Here is a 7,863-nt window from a genome sequence, read left to right as displayed (position 1 = left end):
CACACACACACACACACACACACACACACACACACACAAATCAACTAAATTCTTTTATTTTGAACTCTATATAAGAATCCTTACTTTTTTCAAGGTTTCCACAAAGATATATTGCACACCACAACTTTTTCAACAATGAAAATGTTAAGAAATGTTTCTTTGCGCACCGAATCAGCATATTAGAATGATTTCTAAAGGATCAAGTGACATTGAAGACTGTAGTAATGCTGCTGAAAATCCTGAGAATCACAGGAATAAATTAAATTTTTTAAATTAGAAAAAATAGAAAATACAATTTTAAATTGTAATAATATCAATGTTATAATAATACTGTAATGACATTCACAATAAACCTGTTTTTTGATCAAATAAATGCAGCCTTTAAGAACATAATAGACTTATTTCAGTAACATTTTAGAAATCTCACTGACCCCCAACAAAAGTAAAGCACAATCGTTTTAATTTGAAAAATAAATAAATAAATAAACAAGGTTCATGTCACCCAGAATGCTTGCGTATAAAAACAATATACGATAGACAGATCAATTATTATAAACTAAAATATCAAAATAAAATAAAAATGGCTCAAGGGTTCACTTGTCATTTTTCTAGTTTAATAACGTACAGTATTGTGTGAGGATCTGAACCTATAGGTCACCTTGCACACTATACAAAAAATAAATAAATAAAATATAGTCTCTAGACTAACACATCCCACACAAATACAAAAAGTTTTCATGTCTTATCTTGCCTAGAGCAAAAGTGAGTCTGAAGTACCCCTGGCGCCCTCTGAAAACAAATAGGTGCATGATGCTGCTGCACACAGGTGGCTAGCTGTAGCTCTCACAGCTGCATCTGAAACCAGGTCACAGTGTATGTGAGACAGAGAGGAGGCAGACAAGATGGCCGTCAGACACCGACATTAAAAGAGGGAGGAAGACCAGAGGGAAGCGCGACAGTGAGGGGTCTGGCCACAGTGCTGTTATATTGGGACGAGGGTGCAAGGAGCAGTGTTAGGACATAACACTAACCCACTAACATCCAGAGAACAGGAGTGAGACAGAGTCCAGGAGGTGATGTGAAGGGAAGGAGAGGATGAGCGGAAGACGGAGGGAACGGGGGAGCGAGTAAAAGGTTGAAGGTCTAATTATGTAAAATGTAGGTTATTAGTCTCCTGATGGGGACACTGTGAGAAAATTAATTAACAATTATAATTAGCAAGATTGTTAGAGAGCAAAACGGTGTCATTGGACAGGTATGTGTATGGAGACTTATGGGTGTGTGTGTCGCTGTCATTGAGAGGGGGGGTGTGTAGGTCAGCATGTTTTATATCTTAATTTCAGATAGAGGCACATGCTGCAGCAATGATTTCAGAGCTTCAGTGTCTAATGTATGCAGTGATAAATCAATGCCAGCTTCATGTCTCTGGTCATGCTGTAATAGCATCATAATGCAGAATATAGATTGGCTTTACAAAGTGAAGGGCCTGTGCACTTATCTATAGTCATCTATATTGTTATGTGGAGAGGAGAAATTGTTGCAGGGAAAGTTCACCCTAAAATGAAAATTCACTTATTTATTGATCCTCATGTCGTACAAAACCTGTGTGACCTTCTAAATCTGCGGAATACAAAATAAGTATTTTGAGAAATTGTACTGATCACTCTTTTCCATGCATTTACAATGAACGCACCAACAGAGTATCATAGTATCATAAAAGAGAGCCATATAACTAATTTCCTTTATTCCAAATCATCTAAAAACAATATAATAAGCTTTGTGTGTGGAACAGTCCAAAACTTTAGACCGAAAGATTTGTTCTAGTGCAACTTAGTGCATTATATGAACAAATCTTTCTTGAGTTAGATATTGTCAATGAATCAGTTCCAGTTCACAAAAGCAGCCTGAATGATTCATTCACGGATCACACTGATTAATCTCACTGGGGATCACAGCAGTTAACTATGAAAGCTTGTTTCTGCCAAAGAATAAATGTGACCCTGGACCACAAAACCAGTCATAAGGGTCAATTTTGTGAAATTGAGATTTATACATCATCTGAAAGCTGAACAAATAAGCTTTCCATTGATGTATGGTTTGATAGGATAGGACAAACTATTTGGCTGAGATACAACTATTTGAAAATCTGAGAGTGCAAAAAATCAAAATATTGAGAAAATCGCCTTTAAAGTTGTCCAAATTAAGTTCTTAGCGATGCATATTACTAATCAAAAATTAAGTTTTAATATATTTACAGTAGGAAATTTACAAAATATCTTCATAGAACATGATCTTTACTTAATATCCTAATAATTTTTGTCATCAAAGAAAAATCAATAATTCTGACCCATACAATGTATTTTTGGCTATTGCTACAAATATACCCCAGCGACTTAAGACATTTTTTCTAAGAAATTGCAAGAAAAAAGTCAGAAATGTGAGATACAATCTAAGTAAGAATTTATCAAGTGCCCGAAACAAGCTTCCATATAACAGCTTATTGGAGGAGAATATTATCAGTGAATAAGTTACAGTATGTTCCTCAAACAATGCTTGCATATTAATTCAGAAAACTGTGAATATAGTGCACAAGCTCAAGTGATACTTCTATGATGTGTCCTTCTTTAAGCTTGAAGAAACCATCATAGAAGTTATAATGGTTTCCACTACCAATACCATTACAAACCTTACAAACCATCAACTGCTAACCATTAAAATCATTATCTAATTGTTTCCAGTAGCACTGTCGCCAAGTTTGTGGTTTTTAAGTGGAATTGGGCTACTTGTTTTTTTTCTTCATGCGATTTAAAGTTTGACATATTGCATAAATTGAAATTCCCTAGAATGTGTGTATTAAAATATTTTACATTCTACTAATAATAAAACACATTACACATACTGTTTATGATTTCTACTAGTCATTTTCAAATTGAAATTGTGTACAATGCATAACAGCAACTACAGTATAAAATATGTATTTTATGTATGGGAATGGCATATGTTGAGTTTTAATATTTGGATAGGGTCTTGGGCTTGTTTTGGGCTATTTTTGATTGGCCCTTGGGCTGGTTTTTGTTACACAGATCTGGCAACTGTCCAGTGGTGTGTTTTGGGCCATATTCCATTAGGATTTAGTAGTTTTAGCATGCCATAAATAGAAGGCAACAAATTATCTCTAGAGACCCACAGGAATGATTACAGTTTCTATTAAAACCAATACGATTCCCATTATAACCATTTAAACCATTACAAATTCTTTGAGGGTTTCTATTGATTTTTTTCCAGCAGGGAGCCCCAGTCCCTTTTTATTGCAGTTGCAGAGAAAAAAAAGTGAATTTTTTTTGTGTGTGTGTGTGTGTGTTCTACACAAGACTGATTTGGAAGGACATGAGGGTGAGTAAATGATGACAGAATTTTCATTTTTGGGTGGGTTAATTCTAAAAGATTCATTGCATTACTGGGTTTCTGTAGTGTAACAAGACATCTATAAAAATGAAGAATAAAAGGACAAACTACACTCTAAAAAATGCTGGGTTGTTTCAACCCAATGTTGGGTCAAATATGGACTAACCCAACTGTTGGGTTAAAAAGCTAATTTAAAAATGTAACCAAAATTTAACCCAACAGTTGGGTTAGTCCATATTTGACCCAACATTGGGTTGAAACAACCCAGCATTTTTTTAGAGTGTAGTCAACAAATGATTTGTGCAGACAAAATGAAAAGGTGATGGGAAAAGAGGACAAAACCATTTTCACCTCTAAACACGTGAAGAGCATATCTGTTGGTTTGCAGTGCCAAAGTATGGCAGGCTTTCAGTATCATGTTCCAAATGTGGCCATGAGGCAAATCACAGATATGCATCATGTTTAGCCTTTTCACACCTGTCATCTTTAAAGGGGAGCTTTTTTTATCATCACCTTGCTAGAACAAACATCCAAACAATGTCGCATAATAAGAAAAACACAAAACTTCTAATGGATTTCTCCCCTGAGAGGCGTTTATACTGTAGACAATCACAGAAACAGCCCTCTTACTAATTATGCATTTTTTCTTTGCCATCAAAAATAGCTGCAAACAAATACAGATTTGAGTTTAAAGATTTCACAATTTTTTTTTATTTTTGATGGGCAAAAACCTGTATATATATCAAACATGTTCAATATTTTGTGCTGTTATTTTTTTTAAACATTGTTTTAATTTATCATGCATCTCCTAGCAACAATGCACATTTCAACATTCTGCATTGTTGTTTTTGGAATGATCGAAAAGTCTGTGTGTGATAATCAATCGTGTAGTGTGTGGTGTCCAGTTTTTCCCCTGTAAATTACTCCGTAAAGACAAAAAATGTTTTTATAACTACTGTATCAAAAAATCTGTTTGAAAATCTGTTCAGTTATTAAAAATTCTGTAGTGTTTTCACTATTTCCTTTTAACATAGTCCGCTTTAAGAAGTGAATTAAAATGACTATGCAAATTTATACACTGAGTGTGTTGAAAAAACTGTAAATGGCATCTTCTGGCGAGATGCAGGAATTCCTTCTGTGCGACCCACACAGTGCATATATTCTGACAGCTGTTGAATACAGTACATGGGTTGCACACTTGTTACTAAGTTGCATTATGGGATTGAATGAGTGCACTTGATAATGTTCATTATGGTTTTTGACACCACTACAAATGGCTGTTCCTTCAATAGTGCACTAAATAAAGTTATAGGAAGTGATTTCAAACACAGCAAGTGTTTTCTGAACAAATCGGTTGAGTGAATAATTCAATGAATCACTTATAAATTCAGCTTAATAATAGCAGATTTCTCTTATATTGTGTTCAATTCACACACACACACACTTCGTTGTTTCATTTAGGTAGAATACAGCCGAAATTACAAGAGCAGCGGTCATGCTGTGAACACAGGGAGGAATATTTCACAGCGCCTGTTTTACAATGCCCCACTCCTGCTCGTAAAAATGAACTATGGCAATGCTGAGTGGAAATGCATTACCGTCATAAAGCACTCTACCACGCCCGCAGTACTCTGGGAACACACCTCTCTCACATAGAACAAGAGAGAGAGACTGTTTTGTTGCTGATTAGTTGCTAAAAAGCAAAGGGGCTGTGATAAAATGGAACAAAGGCAATAGTCACTGACTATCTGGAGGCTTGTTAGGGATGGAGCGAAGGTAGTTCAGAGTTGGAGACATCCACAACTCAGACACCTTTAGAAAAGCCATAAAAATCCTTCATGACCTCTTTGGGGGCCATAATTGTGTTAAAATGACTGTCACACATAGAAAAATTGCACATACAGATATGTGTTAGAGATGCTGTCACAGCGCATTTCAACAGTAAAATACCCAGTACACAAAACCAGCATAACTTAATTCATCAGTGTGGATCATTATAAAATAACCCTCACATATTCACATTTTTATTTGCCAATATTTTTTTTTGCTGACTGAGCTTTTTAAATTCTGACTGCATAATACTCCTATAAGCCCCAGCATTTCAGAACTAATTTCTTCCTTTTCATTTGCTGATAACGTTTGAGGCAGTTTAAATCCAGAGAGCATTGATAACACAGGCACTTTTGCTTCAGGCACAAATGCAGTGTTAAACTAACCTGAAACACGGCAGCCTATTTTCTGAAAAAGCACTGCATTCATTAAATCATCAGTGAGTCACTGACACCTCCTGTGTGACTTTTGACAGATATGGGGATGATGAGGCTGTCTAAATGAGTCTGAGGAATGGCAGGAGGATATTAATAGCTTCCTTTTTACAGGATTTTCCTTAAAGCTTTTGCTGGCTTTCTGTAGTGATTCTCATCTGAAAGGTTTTCATGAATGTGCAGATTCAAATCTGAGAAGTTCATTTATACACTTGATTTGATGCGTGCACCTGTACGCTTTTCTTGGAAACAGATTAAATGGGCCATATTTTAGATTTTTGTAGTATTTCATTTATTTTTTCTCCCTGAGTTCCACTAGTCAAGGTTTCTTACACTAAAAGCAGTCATTATGTAGTTTTACACCATTTTTCATCCTTTTAGTATTATAATTGGGTAGCCTATTTTTGTTGCTATACCTTTAACACTTTAATATGTAAATTACTTATGATTGGTTTACCTACATGTACTAACCAGACATGTTTCCTCCAAGCAGACAAGGGAGGCAGTGCCACCTCAAAATGTTGGTTGAGAAAAAAATTGTAGTACAAAAATAAAACAACGCAAATATTACAAAATATAGCTTAAAAAGTATATAAATACACTCGTATTTAGTGTATAAATGTATAAATACACTTGTTTTTCTAAAGAAACACTGTCCAACAGCAACACCAGCAGGTAAAGTTACAGCGGGAGTCTGCCTCTCTCTTGCCTCCACTGAGCCCATTGAGTTTTAACAGCATGCAGTGATTTTGGTGTGGGGTAATTGAGAACGAATGGGGGAAAGTCATGGGAGAGGAGGCAATGCATCCATCTCGATATGACTGGACATGACTGGTTATGTTCGGCTGTGATTAGTTACACTCGTGTAGTGTGCCATAGTGCAAGACAACCGATGCATGCCATTTCTGTGACGCTTCACGACGTCAACACAGAAAGTCTATTTATTTTTCTGTCGTCCATGACAAGTTCCGTTACAGCTATGACACAAGCCAATAGGAACACAGAAGTGCCTTCGTACACGCTTTCAAACATGCCGAAATGAAAGAGAGACCACGGTATTGGTCCTGCTAGGTGTCATTTTACAATGGAGGATGCTCGTGGAGCTATGGCAATACTCCTGCATTTATGATGTTTTCTTGAGGGATTACCGCAACAGAGTGAAAAAGGTCAGTTAAAAACTATTTTACCTCAGTTCTCTTTGACAGTCCTCTTCATTCAGTCCAGAATTGTGTCTACTGTCAGGTTTTCTTTCTTTTTGGGCTTTTCTGAGATAAGACAGGGCAGAACATGCTGTTTGCTAGCCATTGTTTGTTTACGCTCATGTCACCACCTGTCTAGTCCCGCACAATTGATGACAGCATGCACATCGTTAAAGACGACAAGCGAAGAATGTTGAAGAATGAAGAATCGTGTAGTCTGACATGTTTCTTGTTCACGACATGACAAGATTTTAGGAGACAAAATTGTGTAATCTGACACAGTGACTGTCATAACGGACAAAAAAATTTTGTAGTCTGAATGGGGCTTTAGATATATAACCACTTTGTTCAATTAAAATAAGACTTGAAATGGCCTGAAAACATGATCTGTAGGAGTTTTTAGTGAGTAATCAGCTTGGTGAAATTTAAAGTAAACCTCTTTTTCTCCGAAAAATTAAAAAAATAAACAGTTGCTGAACAGTTCACAAATAAATTTTTTTTTTAAATTGTTACTGCCTTGAGATATTATTTTGTAATACATTTCAAATGCTTAAACAAACTTAAATATGAAAACACTAACTGTCAGACTTTGTTCCGTGTTTTGCTTCCCATGTGCCTTTCTTGCCCATATTTGGTTATCTTCCGTTTCCTGTCCCCATTGTGTTGAATGAATTCCAGGTGTTCCCCGTTTATTTCCATTGATCCCAGGTGTGTCTCATCATCCCCTCGTCTTGTCATGTGTTTAAATAGTGTTCCCTGTTTTTAGTTCAGCGTCCGGTATGGTTCCTGTCTACCTGTGCTTTGTGAGTTTTCCTTATTGTAATTAAACTTCTCTGGATTGATGTACTCCTCGTCTCCCTCTGTTCCTTGCTTCATACTCCACTCAGTAATGCAACCGTGACAGAATACCGGACCAAAAAGAGATGACTGCAGCTGAGGACACGCTGTGGGATTTGCGGCAGCGCGGTCTGAGGTTGGAGCGATATGTGGAGGGT

The 7,863-nt window shown here is 36.4% G+C and overlaps 1 protein-coding gene across 1 annotated transcript in view; it reads right to left on the bottom strand.

Moving 5' to 3' along the window:
- Nucleotides 1-6,956, bottom strand: part of prkcg (protein kinase C, gamma) — a 38,978-nt gene extending 32,022 nt beyond the window's left edge. The window contains exon 1 of the mRNA XM_016230560.1: nt 6,857-6,956. The gene's annotated coding sequence lies outside the window, so the exon portion shown is untranslated. The remainder of the gene's footprint in view (nt 1-6,856) is intronic.
- Between the last annotated feature and the right edge of the window lie 907 nt (nt 6,957-7,863).

This window comes from Sinocyclocheilus grahami, unplaced genomic scaffold (assembly GCF_001515645.1).
Source record: "Sinocyclocheilus grahami isolate Dianchi unplaced genomic scaffold, SAMN03320097.WGS_v1.1 scaffold373.1, whole genome shotgun sequence".
In the NCBI taxonomy this organism is placed as follows: Eukaryota; Metazoa; Chordata; class Actinopteri; order Cypriniformes; family Cyprinidae; genus Sinocyclocheilus; species Sinocyclocheilus grahami.
Note: the sequence above shows the minus strand (reverse complement) of the source record. Positions and strands in the feature narration are given on the sequence as shown.